The 25,311-nt window shown below is 34.3% G+C and overlaps 1 protein-coding gene and 1 long non-coding RNA gene across 6 annotated transcripts in view; both read right to left on the reverse strand.

Annotated features, from left to right (window-relative positions):
* LOC149483393 (uncharacterized) overlaps window positions 1-25,311 on the reverse strand; it is an 88,257-nt gene that overhangs the window by 59,839 nt on the left and 3,107 nt on the right. The gene's annotated exons all lie outside the window — the stretch shown is intronic.
* LOC149483394 (uncharacterized) lies at window positions 14,305-14,842 on the reverse strand. Its single transcript, XR_016316460.1, has 3 exons — window positions 14,644-14,842; window positions 14,456-14,517; window positions 14,305-14,381 (listed from the first exon to the last, which is right to left on the reverse strand). It is a non-coding gene; the product is annotated as an uncharacterized LOC149483394 (long non-coding RNA).

The raw sequence follows: 25,311 nt of genomic DNA on the forward strand, positions 1-25,311 counted from the left end.
CACTCAGCTTCCACTTTTAACTAAATTGAAGTTGCTTGGTGAAGAGTGCACGTGACGCATCAGTCCGTCTGTCCGTTTGTAAGCTACGTGATTGGATTAAAGTGGACTTCTTCGGTCTGTATGCGTTTTTGAAAACTGCTTCGTCCCATGATCGATATTCCGAGTGCGGTTTGTTAGTCACTGATTTCGTCATCTCTGCGGTTTGCGGATATCTTATTGATATCGAGGAAGTTATGGCAATTCTTATTCCATACGCAACATTGAAAAGAATGGGAGTGTAAATTATAGTGCCATATAAGGAGCATATAAAATCTGGACGTGTTGAGCTTTTTATTTTAGAAACGTGTGAAAACTCTAAATCGAACTCAATTATTTGTAACTAAACTGAAAAATCTCTGCTGGATATGAACAAAGCATAAAAAACTTATCTAGTAGTCGTTGAAGTAGAAAGTATTACACAGCCAAAAACTTGTTGTCGCCTCAAACCCAAAACCAAAACATGTAAATAAATATTAGCCGAGACGTACCGACCTCTTTCTATATTTCTTTTAAACACTCAAGGAGACACGGTTATCTAAGCATCAAGTGGAGTACACGGTGGTGCACACAAAAGTACGTTAGAATGTGTAAGAGGGTGAAACATGTGAAGCACCTATGATAAGAAACCCGCTTGAAGTTTATGAACCTTCCGCGGATGATATTCAAAACCGTAAACGTAGCGTTTCTAGGAAACGAGTGGTTTTATATCTCTCTATTGTTGTATTTGAAGATATTGATACTTATAAACGTACAGAGCTGTTCTGTCAAAGTGTTTAAAGATCATGAGATTTTACAATGTTGTTATACTCACATTTGAATCACGGTATATTGTCACTTAATAAGTAATTAAGAAGGATAATATAAAATAATGATCAATACGACAGATATGTACCAAAAGCCGTTTAACAGCGACTTTGATAAATATCTGCGCCGACTAATGGAAAGATTTCTTTTTTAATGAATCATTAATAAACTTCACGAAAACTTATTTCTTACTTCTAAAAGATACATTGTTAACATTTTATCAGAGTTATGACCATCATGTTATCTTTGCAACTGACCTCTTGCATCTTGCAACCTGTTGTCTATTTAGCTAAATAATACACACAAGGGAAGTACAAATGTAGCATCAAATCTATATGGAGTTTCAGAATCTCCAGAAGGTATGAAGTATTAGCTATGCATGAAACGTTCAGTCTACGTGCTATTGTGTTCCCAGTTCGGGAGGAACTTTCTCGACTAACCGAAAGTTATAAAGACAAGATTATTCATTACGTACTGTTTTAATTAAATAAATTCGTATTTATGAACGGACACGTTGCATATTATCTACACAGTATCATAATAATTTACTTAGTCCTGAATATTTCGTTCTCTAATTGAAAATTAGGTTACAGAATTTGTACTAATTAATCCTTTTGGTTAATATCTATAATTTATTTATCTATCTGAATTATTTATTTATTAATAATATTTCGTAAAGGCATTTTGAAAGGGATCTCCGTATTGTAATTTAGTTAGTTTCTTATTTTTTAATAAAACAATTTATGTACCACGATTCATCGTGATAGGCATGCTATATGGAAAGCACCTGAGAATCGATATCTCGAATCTCGATACTCTAAATATAAATATCAAAATTAAAGCTGTTATATTATCATTAACAAATATGTAATTAAATCATTTTGAAAAAGCTTATTAAATTACCCTACATAATGAATAGGAATACAGTCTCATTTCCAATTAATATACAATCAAATAGATGATATTGCTGAACTACGAAATTATACAAAAGGCCATTCAGCAGTTCGCGGAACATAACAATAGATACTCGTATAGATACCCATAATCAGTATATATAGGACACAATGTTATTCCGTATTGTACAACTGTCATACACACCATTTTACCTATGACTGCAGTGGACACCAGATACTAATTGACAGTTCTGTGACATGTCTAATAAAATAACAAAGTTTTTAGGATATCGAAAAAGCTACAATATCGCTACACGGTCCCCCCCATCAGTTCCAAGCCTTGTCGTGGCCGGGGGGGCTCAGTAGCTCGGAGTGCACTGTGTACTCTGGGTGAAGCTAATTGGACGCGGAGGGGCTGAACGGCCGGTCTGTCGTCTGACGACTCGATTGGCTCGACGGCCAGGGATCCATATAGCTGGCTGGCTGGCTTGAAGGCCGGCTGGCCGAGCTGGCTGGAACCGGCTGGTCACACCGGCTGCCTCGCAGGCTGGCTGAAACCGGCTGCTCCACCGGTTGGCTGGCCGGCTGCCTTGGGCGGCGGCTGGCTGGCTTGTTGTCACCGGCTGGTTGTCCGGCTGGCTGGCTGGCTGGCTGGATGGCCGGCTAGCTAGCTAGGGTCCTCCGGGGGGCCAGGTTTGGCTCAGGTGCCGTTGCGGTGCGGCGATGGATGGCGGCCAGCGGTCGCGGCCTGGCGATTTGGCTGGGAAAAAATGAGGTTGGAAGGTCGATCGGGGCTCGTTTGGGACTCGTTCCGACTGACTGGCAGGGGGCCGCGCTTTTGCGGCGGCGGATGGCGGCCAGAGGCCGCGCGTGTTGTGTTTGTTGGTAGTCTGACTACCAACAAAGCAGGGGGCGGGATCCCGACACGTCACTTTGGTGACATGCGGTGACTCCTGTAGGTGGGTGTGGGGCGGCGGCTGTCCTGCGACAGCCGTCTGCCAACTCGTAATCCGGGCCGTGGGGCCGGACCGAGGGCCGCCACCTCTGGTGTGAGGTGGGGGCTGCGAGGGAAACCTCTATAAAAGTGCGCCGGAGGGTCCTTCGACGCGTGAAACACGTTTCGTAGGGCCTTTCGGCGCGCGCCCTCCGGCCGGTCGGTGCTGGGGTCGGGGGTTTGGGGAACGCCGATGATGGAACGGGGAACAATCCATCGTCGGCGAGTGGGTGGCGTGAGCTCGTGTTCCAGCTTGCGCCGCCTCGTGGTGGGTAATTTGGTGGAGGGCCTGGAAACAGGCAATTCGCGGAGGGCCTGGAAACGGGCAACTGCTGGGCGGGACATGCGGAAGATTGCGATAGTGTCCCCGCATCCCGTCTAAAGCAGCGCGTTGGTACACAGTGGGGTTTTAGTCGGTAGGAATCCGACATAACCCACGGCTCCTTCCCCGGGAGCCGTGGGTATCTTAGGTAAGATTTCCCCACTTAAAAAAAAAAAAAAAAAAAAAAAAAAAAAAAATCGCTACACGGTTCCAAATTGTTCGGCTTCCCGAGATTGTTGTTTTCGTTCGTCTTCATTTGTATTATTTTATGGTGCTTTTGAATATGGAGCAATTAAAAAATTGGGATGATTAAAGCGTTGCTCCTTAGTGTTTTAGCTTTTTATTCAATTTTTTTTTCTGTATAATAATTAATTATACAGTTTTACTGGTCATAATGTAAGAATATTACAGTCATTACATTTACCTCACTCTAGTACACACCGCATCGTTTCCTCACAAGTCACAAAACTCACAATTCAATACAAATATAAAAGTAGGTCAACGCATCGAAACAAAATTTCTTTATCTAAATCCCCGCTCCTCAATGTTTATAACCGCTTTTACACAAACAATAGCCTTACTGGAGTAGCACGGAATCGAAATGAAATCCGAACGCTTTTATAAATTGATTTCTTTGTTGCGCCCTTAAATTATGTAATCCGTTCAGTAAGACGGGATTTTACAACAGGCAAATGCTGGGTGGCGGATGGGCTCATGAGGATTCGAAATTAGTATAGCGATGTTGCATCCCCGTCCCCCTTAGAGCTAGCGCGCACCACGACTTTATGCAGCGTGATTATTTTATCGCAGAAATACAACGTATGAGTTACTATGACAATGCGCGCACATGCGAATAAATAATCGCAGCGATTTTAAAATTGTGATTTGTCACATTTTGCTGCGACTGCTCGCGACGCGATTGTCGCGAAAATGAAATGCAGAATATGAAATTGTATGGTACCGCGCGCACTGCGATCATAAAATCGCACACTCTGGCCCGGCCGGCACTTCACTTGTGTTTCGTCTGTCCAACAGTAAACATCATAGTGTTATAGGTATTGTTTGGTAAACATAAACTCAGTAATCTGTCAAAAGTTTGAATTTATTTATTTATTTAACACTTTATTGCGCAAGAAACAAAATATACATAAAGGTTACAATAATAAAAAAAATAAATAAAAAAGCACAAAGGATGGCCTTTTGGCGGAATTTTCATTCTATAATAGCCAAAGAATTTTTTGGGATACATCCATATCAGAAATATATACCATACATGGAAGTTCATTGTATTTCTGATAAAAGAAACCTTTGACAATTTTATCTGCTGTAAAAGGATGAGTCTAATATTGACGAATTTTCTTTTTTTTTCTTCTTATCCTCCGAAGTAGTAAATAAACACAAGCAACTTGTACGAAATCCATGATGAAAGTGAGTAATGATCACTATTAAATTATCGCTGTGCGCGCACCGTACTCTCTGCGATTTTCTACAGCGCGATTTTGAAATCGTGTCGCAAAAATTAAAATCGTGGTGCGCGCTTTGCCTTAATGTTATGTAAGCGTACGTGCTCTCGCGGGGACGTTACCTTACCCGTAAGATCACCCGTTTCTCATGGGAAATATTAATTGAAATCCATACTTTAAGTTTATCTTCGTTTAAATGTTATATTGTTGGATAAATTAGAGATCGAACTAAATGTGACAATGATCGTTTTAAATTATTCACGTCTTGAGATTCTATTAGATTTTGTATGATATTAGCTATTTTATAAAGTATCTTGAGACAGGGAATTAGTTAATTCAGAAATAAATTATTTTCTTTCATAATTTTTAAATATAATGAAATTAGTACGAATGCTGATAGCAACTGACTTTCTAAATAAATCAACAGACAAATTATCAAATCGTTGAACATTTTATCGAAAGCGGATACAGATCAATTTCATACAGACTTAGGAACATATCACATGTCCTGTGGGATGGCATGAAACTTCGCCTGATAATTTTATTTTATCTTCTACTGGTTTTTACCAGTACTTACAGCCAATATTCCAATTTTAACTTGTTCGCAGAACTGAGTCGACTGTTAAATCCTAACAGCGGAGCATTATCTGATATGTTCTCTTGCACAAGTACAGCTCGATTTCGTGACACAGAGTCCTTATCGCTCGACCCGACCGCCTGACCTGTATTTATCAATTCAAAGGAAAAGTGAATCGGGCAATATTGTAGCATAGCGTGAGTCACTTAAACAATTACCCCTGTTTGTGTTGCCAATAACAATAACATTTATCAAATTACTCGAACAGTAAGGAGATAAATTGACAAAGCAAGCAAAAGGCTTTCAAGAGTCGCGTGTTGCGACGTGTTTGCATCGGTAATTTGTTTGCTGGCAGCACCACGGCACCACGGCTGGCTACATTAATGGATGCACGGCGCACACGCGAAACACGCCACTCCTGAAACGCTTAATCTTTGACCGTCTTTCTTAAAAAGAAAATGGCAATTCGCCTCGTACACTCGATTTGTTAACAAGCTCCGATACCACAGACGTCTAGACTGATCCATTAATTATTGGGTCCTGTACAAAAGAATTCACAGTTACTCAAGAGTTCTGAGATTAAAGTTTGACAAAAGGCTTTGGACTTTTTTTCATCTTAATAGGTACAGGGTGAAGGCTTTCTAGCCGTGACGAAGGTTTTTCACCCGGTGTTAACCTTGAGTTGAGATAGAAGAATCTTTAATTAGTGAAGAGAATGAACATTCATTATGTTGTTGAATATCTTATAATTATTGTAGTAAGAATTAAATTAAATAAATTAAATAAAATTAAATTAAATAAATTAAATTAATAAATTAATAAATAAATAAATTAAATTTATTTAATTAGAGCAAGAGCGAAGTTTAATGAAAAACAATAACAGTTATACCGTAGACCACTTCGTGTAACGAGTTAAGTTTCGAAACGTTCGAGTCAGTGTGCAATCGACTGAATCTAACCTGTGTCAGAGATAAACAAACCACAACTATCTTCAATTCCACTTGTAATAATACTAGAGAGGTCTAGCTTACATTTGAATGCGATCTAACGTTCAGAAACAACAGTCGATAGAACGGAAATGATAAAACGCATTCAATACTACTTTGTAAATCTTATGGTAGACTCGATAACAAGGAAATATGTAAATAGATTCTAGCTGGTCTATTTTTTCTTTTTAATATTAGTTTCATCTTCAAAGTAATATACAAACATACATATATTGAAACAAAACTAAAATAGTAGCGTAGTAATGAATATAATACAACCACATTCTTTAAAAGTTCAAATTAAGCTCTTTACGATGTATGAATTCTGTATAAGTAGGCGGTTTTCGTGAGAAAATATACTCTTAATTCGACTTTATGACTATACAGAAAAATTAAATAATTTTACATATTATGAGAATTCACCTTCCGTAAAAATTTCAATTAGGTAACTATTTTTTAATTCCAAATGCATGTGTATAAACAAAGTATATTTAATGTTTATACGTTAAGGCTTAAGTCATCGCTGTTTTGTTGTCGCAGGAATTTTAAGGAAAGTAATAGGAACAATACAATCGTACGTGCTATCGGTGTTAATACATACATTCATGCAAATTTTAAACGAAATAATTCATCAAACTATAAGGCGATATGAATGCAACGCGTTATGAAAAATTTTTTTGCTCAGTGATCGTTTTCAGTCTTGGAGCGTTATCAATAAAAATGTAAACTCTAATATTAACAATTATCTATAGGTACCTAAATGTTATAAAAGCTCACAAAATGAAAATCTAAAGTAAACACACCGTTTCCCAACCAATAAACGCTAATAGCCGTTAAAATGTAAGTAATTACGTTTGAACTCCAACCTAAGCGAAGAAATTTTGTTGTTCGTATCGCATCTCAGTATTATTGTAAATAGAAGTGTGAAATGCCGTTTAATTGGCTCGGTACTGCACGACGTGCCAAGCATGTTCCGATAAGCACACGACACACCACTGCTAAATTCACCCCTTATATAAACTCACATATTGCTACAGAGAATGCTATTTAGAAACTTAAGAATTTAGCTATAAACGTTGTTTATAGCATTCGTTGGTATTGTAAGCAAAATATTCACAAGAAGTTCTTTAGAATTAGGGATGATTTGGTAACAGATATGCCAGTCAATATTATTCACGAATTTATGTATTCTATCAATGCTAACCTATTCTATTTCGCCCGTAGACGAAGCAAGTTTTGTTTAATATTGATAAAGCGATGGTTTGAAGTAAATTCATATCTCATTGCTTATTCACAAACAAATTTAAGAGCATTGTTGCTCGGTGCCTTAATTGAGAGAGTTGCACTATAATCTAATAAGCTTGAATAAACATCGAGTTCCGAGGACGTGCTTCAGTCGTCTTAGCCGGCAAGCGCTCGCAAATACTTATTGTAACAAAATATGCTCCTTTCATCATCTCATCGAGAGCTTTTGAATTTATTATGGTAATTTGCGGTACGTGTTTCATAATTTCACGTTCCGGCTCAATCAAGAATGCATATGCATTATAATCTTACTTAGTGCCTTACATGTGCAAATTATGTTTTCGTTTTATATGTTGGTTAGGCCTCTATGCTATTAGGGATGTCCCAAAAATACTTCCAATCATTATAAATATTTTATTCATTTATAAGTTCTTGTGTAGGGATTGATAAAAATACACTTGAAACTAAATTTTTCTGGGAAGATCAGTATTAAAATATTATTAGATAGGTATCATTGAAAGTGAATAGAAAACACACGGAAAGTGAATAAGAAGACAATTTCAAAGCAATTACAAGAGAGGATCGGTTATATGCATTAAACTATAATGCCGTGAAGGCAAGCACCATACAATTTCAAGAAATAATTAAGCCTCATTCAAAGGAAATACGTAGGTAAATATTTCTACTTTCACGTCTCAATGATACCTTAAAGTTCTGAATAAGCTCGCGTTTAACTTCGGGCCCTTAAAGTAACCTATTCACATGTCACTCGAAATAAAATATGAGACGTCGGTGCGAAATTTTATTTCGCCCTAAATATTCCATTGTAGTTGAAGCTGGAAAGGCACACACATAAATCCGGTAAGGTAAGTCGAGCGGCGATTACTCAGCGGCACAAAGCCGCGGTACACAAACATACGGTAAATGTTACAGTAGGCCGAAAAACGTGTAAAGCATTCTGACGTTTATGACTCTACAATACGGCCAGTTCTCGCTTTGATTAATTCTGCTTTTAAATTATAGGCGCGAGCATTTCGACGGATGATCCATGTGAATACACCTTTCCTTTCAGCTTTTTTAATGATTGTAGGAATATGAATTGTTGAATACAGGTGCAAGAAATAAGTGCTTCGCCTTCGTAGATTGTGGTTATGACGCATAAAGTTTTATAACCGTTGATAAAAAAGTACATAATCTGTAATATAATATCAACACTTAACTCTCAATAGTGTTAATAATTGTTGACCATAAAGATGCTACAAGTCCCAAACGAAATAGGAAGAACTTTACATTGAATTCTTATCGTAATGCTTATCTAATACCCATCGTTTAATGGTTATATCTAAGTCATGTCCCGTCCTAGCTTATCTGAACTTTAAATGATAATTTTTGTCATAATTTAAAAGTTCCATTAAGACTGAAAGGTTTAACAAAGATTAAATTATAAAAACATTTTCAAACCCATTCAATTAATTAATCCTTTGGCTTATAAATTTGACTTCTTTTATTTGTATGAAATTAATATTAAATTTCCAAATTTAACAAAGGCCTGATCAGTTTTTCAGATCGAAATATCTTCTAATAACTCGTTAATGGCGTTTATTGATAACTTAAATAAAACTGTAGAATATTTTGTACAAACTGTCAACTTGTTGGATTCTATCAGCGACTGAATGTTTAACTTTGTAAAACAAAGTATTAAAATGCCTTGTAATATCGTTCACGTCCCACTCTATTGTGAGATAAGGGCAGTAAATCGCCTGAGTTAAATACGGCAATTATTCAGAGAAGGCACAAGTTTCATTGTACGTGACTCCACAATGTAGCCACGATTTATAAACGTTCACTAAATTTGAAGATTCATGCCGTGTCATCCTACGGGCAATGTCTTATTATGACTCGTAAATTCATTAAAGGTCGCGTCAATCTTCAAATGAACTGAAAACGGTAAGTACCTATAGTAAATTATTTATTGTTAATTAAGGAGAAGTACTAAAATAAGTTAACGTCATCAGTATAATTAATAACTATTATAAAAGTGGAATATTTTCCATTCTTACTGGACACAAATAATAAAAATCGAGATAAAACCACAGATTATTTCTATCAATAATATACGTAATATGAAAAGATTCCAACAGAATTGGATACTTCCCTTTGATGAGCGGAGGAGATAAGAAGTTGGTAACCAGAGTCGTTATCGGCTCTGTTAAGCTATCTACGCCAATATTGGAGTCAGACAATTCACAAAAAATGAGCACTGATCCCCGTCTAAGAGATGTTTATCGCATTAATATAATATGGCATTAAGATTACAATGGGCCGACTCAAGAGAGGACCAATATAAGGCGCTCGGAGACCCCTACGCTTTGTTGTGAAAATAACTTTATGCCTCGAATGTCTCGAACATTGTATACCCTATGAGCATGGGATTCAATAAGCTATCGGCCCATGCGGATTTTACACTTTTGTCGTATACATCTATTGTGCAAATAAAGTATTTCTATTAAAACCTTTGATGTTCTTTTGTTGCGAAATAATTCTAAGATAAACGCTCATGCAACATTTATTTTTGCTATTATTTGAAACAGCATTCTGTTCGAACGGAATGGATCTGGTAGGTACCTATTTAGTATTGACTATCCATTTTTATATATCACCAAAAAATAAAAATAGGTGTAACCTATACCTACTATTATAACGTCATTATGTACATTTTAATTTTTAGGTGATCCTTGTGTCATAATAAATAACGTATGAAACCTAGTTTTAAGCTTTAATATTAGAAATTAGTTTGTGGAAGGGTGCAATGAGGTTTAACCGGCTTTTGCCTTATAACGACCACACGCAAAATAATTTCAGTGTAACCACTCAATAAAGTTTTGATTTATTAGGCGCCCGGAGCATAATAAAATTTATCGTATAAACTAACTAGCAATGCCCTGCGGTTTCACCCGCATAGATAGCGATATCGTTACAGTGAAAAGTCTACTATAGGTCGGACTATAGGTTTAATTTTTAATCACATGAAAATCACCTTTACCCCGTCCCGCACTACGGCCTTTTTTTTTGTTTTAGTGGGGAAATCTTTCATAGATACCCACGGCCTCCGGGGGAGGGGGTTATGTCGGATTCCTAACGACCAAAACCCCACGGAACACAGTCACAAGACGCATATTGGTAGAATTCCTCCGTGACCCCCGCACTACGGCCTGCTCGAACAGTATACCTACTATTTTCTGTAGATTGACACTTTTAAAAATTCGTTATATCTTTTGAATGGAATATCCAATTCTTTTCATTTAAAAAGTATTTTGCTGGTATTGAAACAGTCTATAATAAAACATCATTTAATGGGATAAGGATTAATATATGTGTATGGATAACATGGTTTGATTACTGTCGGCGCTTCTATTTACTTTGAAAACGTAAAAAAGTTGTTGTAGTAACATAACTACTGAAGATGGACATATGGTATCGCGGACTTTCTTGTAGATATTGATCCATTCTATAATACAGTAGAACATTTTTTTGTTCTATCTTCAATAGATTCCGCAGCGCACGCGATGACAGAAGTTTTATTGAGGATTTTTTTACACCTTGGGTTACATTATTGCATTTTTGGTAAGGATCTCTAATTTTTTTGAAAATGCAATATAGCCTATGTTGCTCAGTAAAGATGCAGCTTTCTAATGGTGAAAGAATTTTTGAAATCGGTCCAGTAGTTTTTGCGTGAAAACCATACATACATACATACATACATACATACTTACAAACTTTTCCTCTTTATAATATTAGTATAGATATAATTAGGAGTAAATTATTACTGTGTATTAGATTTACACGGGTTTTTAAATATAATAGTAGGTACGTCATGACACTTGATCCACTTTATAAAAACAATCGCGGAGCGGTCACTCACTTTGACCTGTGTTATAAATAAAAACGTGTTTGTTATTTTGAGGGCAATTCGTTGACCGTTATTTAACTAGATCTTATGAACAATTGTATCTACGTAGGTGTTTAAAAATTTAGCTATTTTTTCAATTTAGTTTTCTAATTTTTCGCTGGTATAATTAATGAACAAATAAAAAGTTCCATTCAAATTAAAAATGAGGCAACATTTTAATGTCACATAAGTATAAATACGTGTAAGCAATTTATAAACCGCTTGGTGTTAACAGTGTATTTCCTTTAATCTAAAGAAAGCGACGATAAAGAAATGGCAAAAGGCATTAAACTCGCAGCTGACACGACGCGATAACTATCTGACAGCTTCATCGCTTATAAAATCAGTACTTCGATATTACAATTTACAAATAAGTTAACACAATCGCGCCGACCGTAGATATTTCCAGAATAGCTATTTTGCTCCCCGAGCCATTGATTACGAATACATTATAAGGATGGTATGGATGGGAGTGTCAAATATAACAGACGTTTCGAAGTTCGCTCCGTTAACTTAAATTCTAAACTGTGTAAAATCTTCATTAAACTGTAACCTGTGCAAGTGATTCCATAAGACTAAGATTGAAGTGTGAAAACAGTGATATAAAACGCGTCAATTCATTACAGAAGACGAATTAAGTGCAAAACATATTTATTAACCTACAACTATAAAATTTGCTTTGACAAGTGACAATTGACAGTTGACACTCTAGTCTACAGTTAGCAGTGCTACCAACATAAGAATTTCATAAGACGTTCTGTACTACGTGACTTCATCTTCGAGTGTTGCCATTTCTAAAATTTATATTTATATAAAAATAAATAAAAATAAAATTGAATAATTTAATAAGCAAAAAATAATAGTAATATTTTACAAAATAGATAAGACAAAAACAGCAACTTTTAATATGGACGACCAAATGCAAATGCTTTTCTCGAAAATAAAACTTGAAATGGAGAAACAAACCGCAACATTAACAGAATCAATAACAAGGGGGATATTAGAGGAAATGAATAATAAACTCAAACCTATTTTAGAAGAAAATCAACACCTAAAACAGGAAATAGAAAACTTAAATGAAAAACTAAAACATCTGGAATCTGGGAAAAAGGCAAATAACTTGATATTCTATGGCTTCGAAGAGTCGAAAGATAACACCAATATAATAGAAACTATAGTAAATACTTTAAAACAGTCTGGCATGGAAATTAATAAGCGAGATATAAATAAAGCGTATAGACTTGGCAAAGAAAAAGGAAAAGCTAGACCAATTTTAGTGAATATGCTAAATGTCTGGAAAAGAAACGAAGTATTGCGAAATAGGAAAAGCCTGCCTAAAACAGTTTTTGTTAAAGAAGATTTTAGTAAAGAAGTGTTAGAAAAGAGGAGAGAACTCATACCTCAACTAAAAGAAGAACGGAAGAAGGGTCGAATAGCATTTATTCAGCACGACAAACTAATTGTCAAAGATGATGTAGGGACTTCACGGGATAAAAGGAAGAGAGAGCAATCCAACTCGCCAAAGACACCTACTGACGTCAATGATGTTAGACCAAAAATTAATAAAATAAATGCATTTGAACGAATGTATAGGAACAGATCGCAGTCAACGTCAGATTTAAATAAACAATAGCAACTAACACACGTCGGAAACCGGAAGAACACAACGAACAAGACAAAACAATTTAAGACGATACACAAAAAAAAATCCACTGCTTGGCGGGCGGAGTCTAATAGCTCGCTATCGCGAACGCGGGTGTGCGCGAAGTCATTCTTGCAAACTCGCCACGCTGCCGCTAGCCGACTCGGGACAAACATGTATGGAGTCGTCATACAGTTATAATATTGTTATACATATATTTAATTGTTGGTTTATTGGTTTTATTTTCTTGCTTATAAACAAATAATCTTCTTTTTAACAACTACTCAGACATTATTAATAATTATTATTATTTCGTAATGTTACTTTATTACAAAATAATACAGGTAAATAATCTTTAAAATAACAAAAAATATTGTTACTCTGAAAAAATGAAATGGTACTCAATAACGCGGACTACTGAATTGATTTAGATAGAATTTGATGCTGACGTAGATATTACATCATGCCCAGAAATGAAAGGTACTATTTCTGAAAGAAGTTATAAACCCTAATTCTTCTCAGTCAAAGCCAAGAGTGGAAGATATCACTAATACAGTAAAACTGATGCGAAACTTTGGATGTTAATTTGTATATTTTTTTGTTAGTTGTTACTTGTTACTTAATCACGTCAAGACTACATTACCAATTTTGATAAAATATAGCTAATTGCCTGGATTTACACATACGGATACTTTTTATCCAAACTGAACACTTCTGTGGGATAAAACAGGATTCACGATATAACCTAATTCCACGCGGGCAAAGCCGCGGTCGGAATGATATTTTTTTAAATAAAAAAATTGTTTTAAAAAAAACACAAAATATATTGACGCATGTATTTATTCCTTGCACTCTATTATAATAATATAAAATAGCCAGAACAAAGTTAGGCCCTGGTAGGGTAGGTAGGCAGGTACAGCAATGTGAGACGAACACTGGCTTATTTATACCAATAATAATGTATTATAAACATTAAATTAAGTTTACAACAAAAATACATAATATTAGCTAATGTGAAAACGAATCAACCAATCATCCCACAACAATGAAATGTGCACACAAATATTTATCCAAATCGGTTCATGTGATTAGGAGGAGTGACTGCAGCGCCATCTTCCGGGCCCAATTGTGTTTCCAGATCACCCAGGAACTCAATTTAATATACTTACACAAAATTTTTCGAAATGAAAACTCACATTACTATGTAAATATGATTCATATAAAACCTGTTTTAGTACTAAGCAATTTCCCGCACAGGTGTAGTAAGTATAAATGAAATAAATATCAACATCAAATTCTTTAAAAACATACTTATCTACCACCTACTAAGAAATGTAATTCTTGAAATTTTTTCGTATTTTTTTAAATATAATACTACTCCAATGAGCTTCTGTTCTATATCACGTCCACCATGCTTCCACTAAGTTCACCATGATTTTTTATTTCTTGGCACTTTGTTGCTTTTTGCTAAAAATGGAATCATGCGATAAAACCAGTAGAGCGTTGATAACATACATTTTTGACTGAATAAAGGTACTTACGAAGGAGTGGGTTCACATTGTGAACAATCAGTGGGTTTATTTTCCTTCTGGATTCCGGATTTCTGAAAAGATTATCTATGCTATAAATGAAAAAATCTTACACATTCGTTATGTACTTAAAACAGGGGTACATATCAAACATCGTCTATAATACAATTATCATCAAATTTTAAATAAAACCAACTTACTTCATTAATTTGTTCCAATTGTAAGCATTCTTTTTCCTCCAACCTTTATGTTTCTTCTTCTTATTTTCTTTATTGTCCCCATTTGTCTTATCGTGTTGTCACCCTTTTTTACGATTGCGCGAGCGACACAAGTTCCCCGTGTGACGGCCGTAGCGGGAATGACTCGTGCAGCGATCGGGGTAGGAAGGTACAGGGCGGCTCTCGCTATATTGGCTGGTCGCGCGCTAATTTCAAGTAATTATTAATTTCAACTAATTTCAAGTTTCTTGTTTATTTCAAAACCATCGCATATTTCAAAATTCTAAATCGGTAGACGTATAGGTTGTATATTTTATGGTTAATATCCAAAAAGTCGTAACTTTACGTGTGTTATTTTGAAGATGCCAGAGATTAAAAAAAAATAACAATGAGAACTTTGTATTTTTTTTCTATCGAGAAAATATCATGGAATCATGTTTCTAAAACGGTAGACGTATTGTGTTACTATTGAAATTTCTTGTCAAGAATTTTCATCACGACAACTTTAATAATATAAAAATTACGAAGGTTTAAAAAGGGCCGTAAATGTTAGAAAAATTCATTCATCACCTTAACGACATTAACAAAATAAACTCCATATCGCCCCCAAGCCGGTTGGTCTCCGTGGGGGATAATGACCAATCCCTTCCAGCTCCAATAACAGATAATAATAATAAAATAAAAACAAAAGGATACAACAAATTTTATATTTCCACCCTAAACTGTCTAACATTAAGAACACAAGAAAAACTAATAGAACTAGAAGAAGCGCTTACAAAAATAAAATGGGATATAATAGGACTAAGCGAAATGAGAAGATTAGGAGAATGTATTGAAGAACATAAAGATTATTTATTATTTTATAAGGGAGAAACAAAAGGAAGTTATGGTGTAGGCTTCATGGTTAAAAAATATTTAAAAAGAAATATCATTGAATTTAAGGGAATCTCGGAGAGAATAGCTATTCTTAATATGCATTTAAAAGGTTATAAAAATATGTGGTCTATTGTACAAATATATGCTCCTACTGAACAGTATGAAGATCATACTAAAGACCTCTTCTATGAACAACTATCATTAGTTCTGAAAGATGCACATAAAAACATTATAGTTATGGGAGATTTCAATGGTAGAATAGGAGTACAACAACCAGGGGAAGAAAAAATACTAGGCAAATACGGTTTTGGCAGAAGAAGTAAAAATGGAAATAGGATGATTAATATGGCACTTGAAAATAATCTTGCATTTATGAACAGCTTCTTCAAAAAAAATCCCAACAAAAAATGGACATGGCTGTCTCCGGATGGATCATACAAAAATGAAATAGACTACATAACTTCAAACAATAGAAAAGCATTTCAAGATGTAAACATTTTGAACCAATTTAATTTTAATACTAATCACAGAATGGTGAGAGCAACTCTAAATAAAACCGAACCAAGAAAAAGTAGAAACAAATTCAATGTAACAGCACATATAAAAGCAAATCAACATTTCACAAATAAAGCAATAAATTTAACTGAAGAAAAATATATTAAAGAAATAACTGAAATATTTGGACCTCTATTCAATAAAATTAATTCCAAACCAAAGTCAAGCCGTATGGATGTTGAAACTAAAAACCTAATTGACAAAAGAAGACACCTTTTAAAACATAGAAAAGACCAACAAAACCTTAAAGCAATCTCAGAAATAAGTAAAAGAATAAGTAATAATATTAAAAAAGACAGAAAGAAACGTAGAACAAAAATTTTAAACTATCACATAGAAAGGACAGGTGGAATCAAAAAAGCTTTAAAAGAACTGAATGAAACAAAGAAATGGATACCAAATGTTAAGAATATATTAGGAAAATCAACCACAAAAAGAAAAGATATCATAAAAATTGCAACTGACTTTTATAGAGAACTTTACGCGGCAGAAAATATATCAGAAAATAACGTAAATATCGAAAGTGACGACATAGAAGATATACCAGATTTCCTACAATCAGAAGTAGAAAACGCTATATTAAGTCAAAAAAATGATAAAGCCCCCGGACCAGACTATATAACAAATGAGATGATAAAAGTATCAATCACCAAACAAGTAAACCTAAAAAAACTCACGGAATTATACAACACCGTCTTAAGAACAGAGGATATACCATCTTCATGGACTAAGAGTATAATTATTCTGCTGCATAAGAAAGGAGATAGGACAGTTATTGAGAACTATAGGCCTATAAGTCTCATGTCAAATATCTACAAGGTATTTTCTAAGTTGATATTGAAAAGAATAACGGCACTCTTAGACGAACAACAACCTATGGAACAAGCTGGCTTTAGAGCGGGCTTCTCAACGGTCGATCATATGCATGTCATAAAACAGCTCGTAGAAAAATGTCAGGAATACTGCAAACCTTTATACATCGCTTTTGTTGACTACACTAAAGCATTCGACTCAATAAAACATAACTCACTCTGGAAGTCACTAATGCATCAGGGCGTGCCAAAGAAATACATCCGCATAATTAGAAACGTATACACGAATAGTAACGCACAAGTTAAACTAGAAACAACTGGTGAAGAGTTTCCGGTAGCTAGAGGAGTAAGACAGGGAGATCCTTTATCCCCAAAACTTTTTTCGGCCGTATTGGAAAACATATTCAGGCAATTAGACTGGGACAATATGGGTATAAATATCGATGGGAAAAAACTTAATCATCTAAGATTTGCGGATGACTTGGTATTAATATCCGACAATGGTAATGCGCTTCAACATATGTTAAAACAGCTGGAAGATAAGAGTAGGGAAGTTGGACTTACAATGAATAAAACTAAAACAAAAGTTATGACTAATAGGGAAGAAATACCGATTGAAATTCAAGGTGAAACAATTGAATACGCGAAAAGCTATACATATTTGGGGCAATTAATATCATTTAGGGACCAGACAGAGATAGAAATAGAGAGAAGGGTGTCTTACGCGTGGAACAAATATTGGTCATTAAAAGAAATATTTAAAAGTAAATATTTTCCAATAATATCGAAAAGAAAAGTGTTCAACTCATGTATCTTGCCATGCCTTACTTACGGGTGCCAAACATGGGCACTAACTCAAAGACATCTTTTAAAACTAAGATCATGTCAAAGGGCAATGGAGAGAAGTATGATAGGCGTAACACTTAAAGATCGTAAAACAGCGGAAGAAATAAGTTCAATAACCAAGGTGGAAAATATAATAAAGAAAATAAGGCAACTAAAATGGCGATGGACGGGACACATGACTAGGGACAGTAAAACGAAATGGACACAAATATTAACAGAATGGCAACCACGCGATGGAAAAAGAAGGAAAGGTAGACAAGTGAAGAGATGGATAGATGATATTAAAAAGATTGGTGGAATAGTATGGACCAGATATGCGAACAATAGGAATGAGTGGAAGCGGCTGGAAGAGGCCTATGTGTCACAAGACACGCTGATCACCAAACCGGAAAATCCCATGTGTTAAATAATAATGTTTAAGATAGATTTAGTTTTATATGTATGTTTGTATCAGCAATAAAGGCTTAAATAAATAAATAAATAAGGATGGTGAATAGAAAGCGTCGTATGGAACTGGAGTTTCAGTTTATTGTACTTTATTAAACGTTCTAAAGCTTCTTACCGTTGAACCCTACGTTCAAAACATGTTTGCTTATGTACAATTCGAGTATCATTTGTTTACAAATATATCATAAATTATATAGGTAATAATAATCAGCCCTTTATTGTGTAGTAATCAGATTACCTTGGCAACCGGCTATCTCCGATTCATTCCATAGATGCCTATCATTATGTTTTACAGCAGGGGCCACATCGTTAGTGTCTAATTTGACACCACCAAATAAAGACGTGTGAGTATATTTATCGAATTATTTATTACATAAACGGCGTGTAAAAAAATATCTGAAGCTTGACTTTTCGTATTATCTTTCACTTTCACATCCAATCTTCACTGATAGAGCCAAAAGGCACACCGGTTATGAAAAGATCGAATTTATTGCTTCATAAGTCATGAGGGTTAAATAATAATCGTCGACAATAGGCTATAAAGATTTTATAGGCAGTAAACTTCGATCCACCCGCACGTCCGCATCCTGGGAGTCACACCAACCTTGAATTTTGGCTGATAGTAAAGCCAGGATTTTAGTGTCCTTCTGTCCTTCCGCAAATGGGAAATTATTACTATCAAAGTCGAACTTCAACTATTGATAATACTGACTGAGACTTGTTTGGTATTTTATTGCTAGATATAAAAAAAAACCAAGGGTGCTAAAATTGCTTATCTATATTTAGTCCCATGTTAACCTTCATACCAGAAAACTATTGATTAAAAATATGTAAATGTAATATAGCGTGTAACTATCATACAGGTGTTAACGAAGCTTTGTACGTAGCCGACAAATACGTAGAATATATGACATCCTGTTACCTCTACGCGATAAAAGCAGGCAGTCCCGACACTTGATGTCACGTAATGATTCTTGTTTAAAAGCACCTGCATTGCCCTTGCGCAAGTGTTACCCCCCTTCATTTTTAATTGGGTAGGATTATAATAGTTCCCTAATTTTTTTACCTTTACTTATAGTTGGATCAAATAAAGAAATAAGTTGTTATATTTTTGCAAGAAGCGTTGAGGTGGGTACTACTGTCACTTCGCGCAAAACATCTGATTTTTCAAACTTAAAATGTCTTTATGTATCATACATTGCACTTGTAAGATAATACATACACACACATATTAAGAAAAAACACTATTTTTAACATTCATGATATTTTTGATGTCATTTTTGTTATTTAAACTAGTTAAAAAACAGTTTAAAAAAGTTCTGTCTTGGACGTCCGTGTGTCTGTATGTGCGGAGGATTTTCTTGTTAACACGATAGCGACCGAAATACTTTACTAATCGAGTCTTTTTTTTTTCTCTTACGCTTGAGTATGCTCAGGAATAGAACCCTTTCATTTTTCAGGGTCTGATTCGATGTGGTTTAATTGTTATTAAATAAACAAAAATAATAATTAATAAATAATTATTAAAAAAAAATTATGAGGCGTGCACTTTTGGATTTTCCAAATTTTTTCTAAGTTTGCAGACATTGAATAACCTTCATTTCTTAGAAAAGGGACACAAGTAGAAGTATTTAAATACCTCTATATAAAAAGTTACTTAAATCAAAAGAAATATTGTCAAGTAATAAATTAAACAAATGGAATAATATTATTGTTCTACGCCCTACGTGTGAGAATTTGGTACAATAATTATAACAGTAGTAACATTCATATTTCATATTTATTGCTGCGCTCGATGGAAGCATTTCTCAGAATTTGAAGTGACAAAAACAAATTTACTAAGAACGAATCTACTCGTTATTTATGTTTTTGTAAAAAATCTTAATGCATTATGTGAAATTAAATAACAGAATTGTAGTGAAATTCTTATTTAAAAACTATTCTACTAAAATAGTAACAGCGTTAGAACTTTGATACTGTTAATGCACCTTTGTGCCTTAAGGAAAATGTAATTTTTCAGTCCTGAGTCTGATCTTTTCCAGATTGTGTCAGATATTCATTTTGACTTTGTGAGTGATGCGATGCAGAGAGCACTCATGTTTATATGCCCTGTATAATCTCATATGTAGATTAATTTGATTCGTATTCTTCAAAATATGACGAACACATTATTATTTGATATACTTATGTACATTATGTTTGAACTCAATTTCATGCTGTACATAATGGAGACTGATTGACAGAGTTTACACGCATTAACGTTAAGATCAATGCTTATCGAAATATTACTGTTTGATTGATCGACCACAATGCTAAGCAGAAATCCCTTAATCATACATTATATTAGGTAATAGAAAATTGTTTATTCTCGTATTAATAATAATATTATGGTTTACTTTATAATTGGAAAATCTCATGTAGGTACTTAGGTAGTTACTTAAATGTTTCTAATGTTGTTCAATTGCGACTAATAATAGAATTTCAACTTTATTGCACGCCTCATAAGCGAAGCGTTGAGGTGGGTACTACTGTCACTTCGCGCAAAACATCTGATTTTTCAAACTTAAAATGTCTTTATGTATCATACATTGCACTTGTTAGATAATACATACACACACATATTAAGAAAAAACACTATTTTTAACGTTCATGATATTTTTGATGTCATTTTTGTTATTTAAACTAGTTAAAAAACAGTTTAAAAAAGTTCTGTCTTGGACGTCCGTGTGTCTGTATGTGCGGATCCTTTTTCTTGTTAACACGATAGCGACCGAAATACTTTACTAATCGAGTCTTTTTTTTTCTCTTACGCTTGAGTATGCTCAGGAATAGAACCCTTTCATTTTTCAGGGTCTGATTCGATGTGGTTTAATTGTTATTAAATAAACAAAAATAATAATTAATAAATATTTATTAAAAAAAAATTATGAGGCGTGCACTTTTGGATTTTTCAAATTATTTTATTCTACATATTTCAATTTTATGTTTCTCGATTATATTTCAGAGAATAGTAAGTCCATAGGAAAAAGAAAAGACATCAATAGCTGTTGTATATCAAGATTTTCCAAAAATCCGCTAATATGTACTTTCTTTAATAAAATTAATATGCCATATAGAACTAGCCCACAAATTGTTATTTACAATAACCAAAAGGAGGAATAGACAATCGGATACACAAATAGTAGTAACCTCCTAATAAGGCACCTCTAATTGCCGACTGCCGTTTATTTAAGATAGTTAACAATTCATGCACATAAATGGTACAAAATGCATTTCAAACCAATCCAGTTGCTTAATAGGAAGTCACTTTACTTATTAAGTTCTGTTTTGAATTTTGATCACTTGGAATAGGTAAGTAATGGCTTTATAATATGCGTATGCTTAAGTTATACTGGGATCATATTCATTTAAATAAACTATTTTAGGTTAAATTCATGTTGGTCTTATTCCAGAATTATTTATCGAATTGGTAATGTAATCAACATTTTTAACATGGGCTTTATCGAATCCTAAAATGAATGTTTTATAGGCACAAAGTTCGCATTTGTTTATTATATTTACTAAACAATCACAGCTTATAACTGAATATTTTATCAAACAACAATCGAATGCGTTATCAAACAAAATTTATCAGTTCGAAATCTTGTCTACCACAATAAATATAAATCAATAGATATCCAAACAGAACATTTTTCCAACCATTAGAAAGAACAACGCAATCGTTATTTCTTCCGATATCATAACGTGCACCTGCCCTATGAACACTTCCTTCAACCAGCTGTCGAATGTTGAAAATAAACAAAGGTCCGTGGTCGCCTCCTATCATAACATCGTTGTTATGATTGTCGGACCGTGGGTAACCGTAGCTGAGCAAACTCTACGCTCTAACAATATTTTACAGATGGAATAATCTAGTAATCTTAGTTCGAGAACTTTCCTTGTAATAATACGGGGTTGTGTTACAGTTTTCTTTGTTAATTGCTTTCAACAACGGTTACTGTTTCACATTACAAATAACATAAGTACGGAGACACTAATGATACCAACTTTACAGGAACTCTTATAATTTATTTTGAGTAAATATCCTTATTCATAACATCCGTATGCATAAGAGAAACACAATAAATCGCCACATTGACACTAATCATTTTCAATTTAAAAACAGGCCGTTTACACTTGGTCACGAAATATCACACTGGCTGTCAAAATTATATTTGTCACGGCCGGCGCGGGCGCAGGCGACCCGACTCTTTCTCACACTTTGAGCATTTACCGCCTGCCTTATTGACTAATAGACTATTGGAATGGTAAACAGTATTTTTAAACAGCCCATAATAAAATATATATTTACATAAGATATACTGGAGTTGTTACCGAGAAAATTTGATTACCAAGTTACATAAACTTGGGAAGCAATATATTTACGATATCTGTATTCTATAATATAAAATATATATATCTTCCGCCAAGATAAAATCTAATATAATTGATTTTAATATTTAAGCAATAATATTGAATGACAAAGAGCATGGATATCAGCGTATAAAAATTAATTTCCAATCAAATACAATTTACATATATACATATATGTATAAACATGTCCAGATTTTAAAATGTCGTTAAGCTTTTATGAGTTATAATGATGCATAAATTTGTATTAAATTTATATTAAAGTCCAACACCCTAATCACATTATACATATCCCATAGGTATAGGTAATATACATTCATAGTCCAATCTATTGAACCGAATTATTAAATGCAGACAAATTAATTAGACTATCAATGATACTAAATAATGTCCACTTAACTTTGTGGCCGAATCAAAATATGAATTAGGTAGTCTATATCAAAATTCATGATTTTAAATTCGACGTTAAGGGTTATACTACCTAAAAAGTAATTTAATTAATCGTAAGAATAATATTTTTGTTGAACAATTCGGCCTTTTTTGTTCCCAACCAAAATCGTGGTACATTGTTATAGGACTAATAATAATAAAATGCAAGAGCACATGCTCTTGTAAAAACTTTACGGTTATAAAAAATTAGTACCTGCTTATTTTGTCGTAAGTAAAAAAGGGGCCGAGTGATTCTTTCAAATCTATTTTAATGTGAGAATTTAAAAGCAGGCTCGAATGGCACGTTCTGTAAACAGTTGTGGCTTAGTCGCGAAACATGTGTTGCGTATAATAATAAAATTTGGAAACGCGTTTCGGAAAACAATAAAAATTATTTTCACTTTATGGTTATGAACGAACTCCTCCGCCGCTTATTATTTTATCGTCGGAACGCAGCTGCATGTTTTCAATTACCGAACAGATGATTGATGTATCTAGTGCCTTTCCACACACCGACAAATTTATCGCTGCCATCGATAGCTCGACAACTATTAATTTTATCGAAATGTAGGCTCAGCGCGGCGATATAATAATGCAAAGTCATTCACGTTGCTCATACGGCCCCGGGCGGCTAAACCCTTCGAACTCCTCGATCGGTCAAAATAAACATCGGTTCTACGAAATCTTTGCAGTGGCTGCTCGTTTCATAATAGTCACACAAGAAACTGTTTGATTTATGGATACCTGTAACTTAACACATCTGTCGGATCGGCGGCGGGCCGTTGTTCTTTGATTGCGCACTATAATTTGAAGAGGCATTCCGAGCGGCTATCAAAATCGAATAATGTCACTTGTAAACATTAAAATTTCAAATATTTTTGTTGAAGGCCGTGGGAGTTGAAATTTAATTTCCATTTGTAATCGACTAATAAGTAATGTTTAAAGCAGCTGGAATCCTAGCAAGAAATCCGACGGGCGGCGCCCAGCGGGACACCACGACAATAGCAACCAAATTAAAAAGGAGTGTAAGGGTTCGGCTTGAGCCTCGCTAAATTTATTACTCTGAGTTTTTACTCTTTGTTCCTGTCGCTAATGAGATTCGAATGCTGCAGCTCTACTTTTAAATAAATTAAATTGAAAATAGCAATCAATTACATTTTGAGTTCATTTAATTTTATTTTTGACGTTTTAAAAACATCTACGAACCCCGTAAAGATTTCCTTTAATATGGATTTCTGATTACAATATAATAGTAAAAGATTGCTTCAATCTTGGCCGGTCTGCTCAAAGCTTCAATACGACTGGTCATTTATGAAATTTCTGGCTTTTTTTACATTGAAATTTCCGATCTAATTTTTTAATGTATCGGATATTGGGACGTTAGATCGGTATCTCATTGGCTGATTACTCGCGTTAATCAAAATAATGTCAGTGTATTTTCGTTAATTATGTAAGAAATGGACTCTACAAATATTTAATAATAATTATATTGATAATCAATTAGGTAGTTTTAATTAGAATAAGAATTGAAAAAAAAAAATACGCAAGACAAGAGTAGGTAATAGGTAACTATCTAGCTTATTAATGTAATAAATTACAAAACAGTCAATGAATTATTAAAATCAAAACCATATAACTCATAAATTACATAAACAATAAAAATAAATTAATGTCAAAATATCTAGAAAAACCGCAAAGGATCTAGCAATAATAAATTAAAACTAATCACAACCTTCAAATATTGAAGTCACGATACCGCTACAAAAGAGCCGCCTGTCGGATTAAAAGAAACAGTCTCCACCGTATGCAGCTATTACTTTGAATTTTCCGCACCATTGATTGCAGACATTAGATAAGAATATCGAACTAGAAACTAAGAGCATCGTATGCCAAATACAACCCCAACGTTGGATGCGCGAGGAAAAACATGATTTATTGGTAAAACTTCCACCATTACTCATCTCACCATTCGTTACTTCAATAAAAAGAATGTCTTGCGATAATTTATTGGGAGCGATATGGAATTTTTATTACATTGTCAAAATGCGCTTCTCCACAGATATTAAACTATGATTTACGAGTTGAAAACTTTAAAACATTTAGATATGTTGTAACGGCCATGTGTAAGTTATAAATAAAAGGTTGAAAATATCCGACTAGGACTTTCCAATGTTTAACTCCGCAGCTCTACATCGAAATTTATTGTAACATCAATAACAAAACGAAACAATGAACCCTTCTTTAACTATTTTAAGCGTTTTAGAATTATTATACC

The sequence above is a fragment of the Colias philodice genome, chromosome 13 (genome assembly GCF_061535455.1).
Source record: "Colias philodice isolate Cphi_HAF_F1 chromosome 13, ilColPhil1 Martin Lab GWU primary, whole genome shotgun sequence".
Taxonomy (NCBI): Eukaryota; Metazoa; Arthropoda; class Insecta; order Lepidoptera; family Pieridae; genus Colias; species Colias philodice.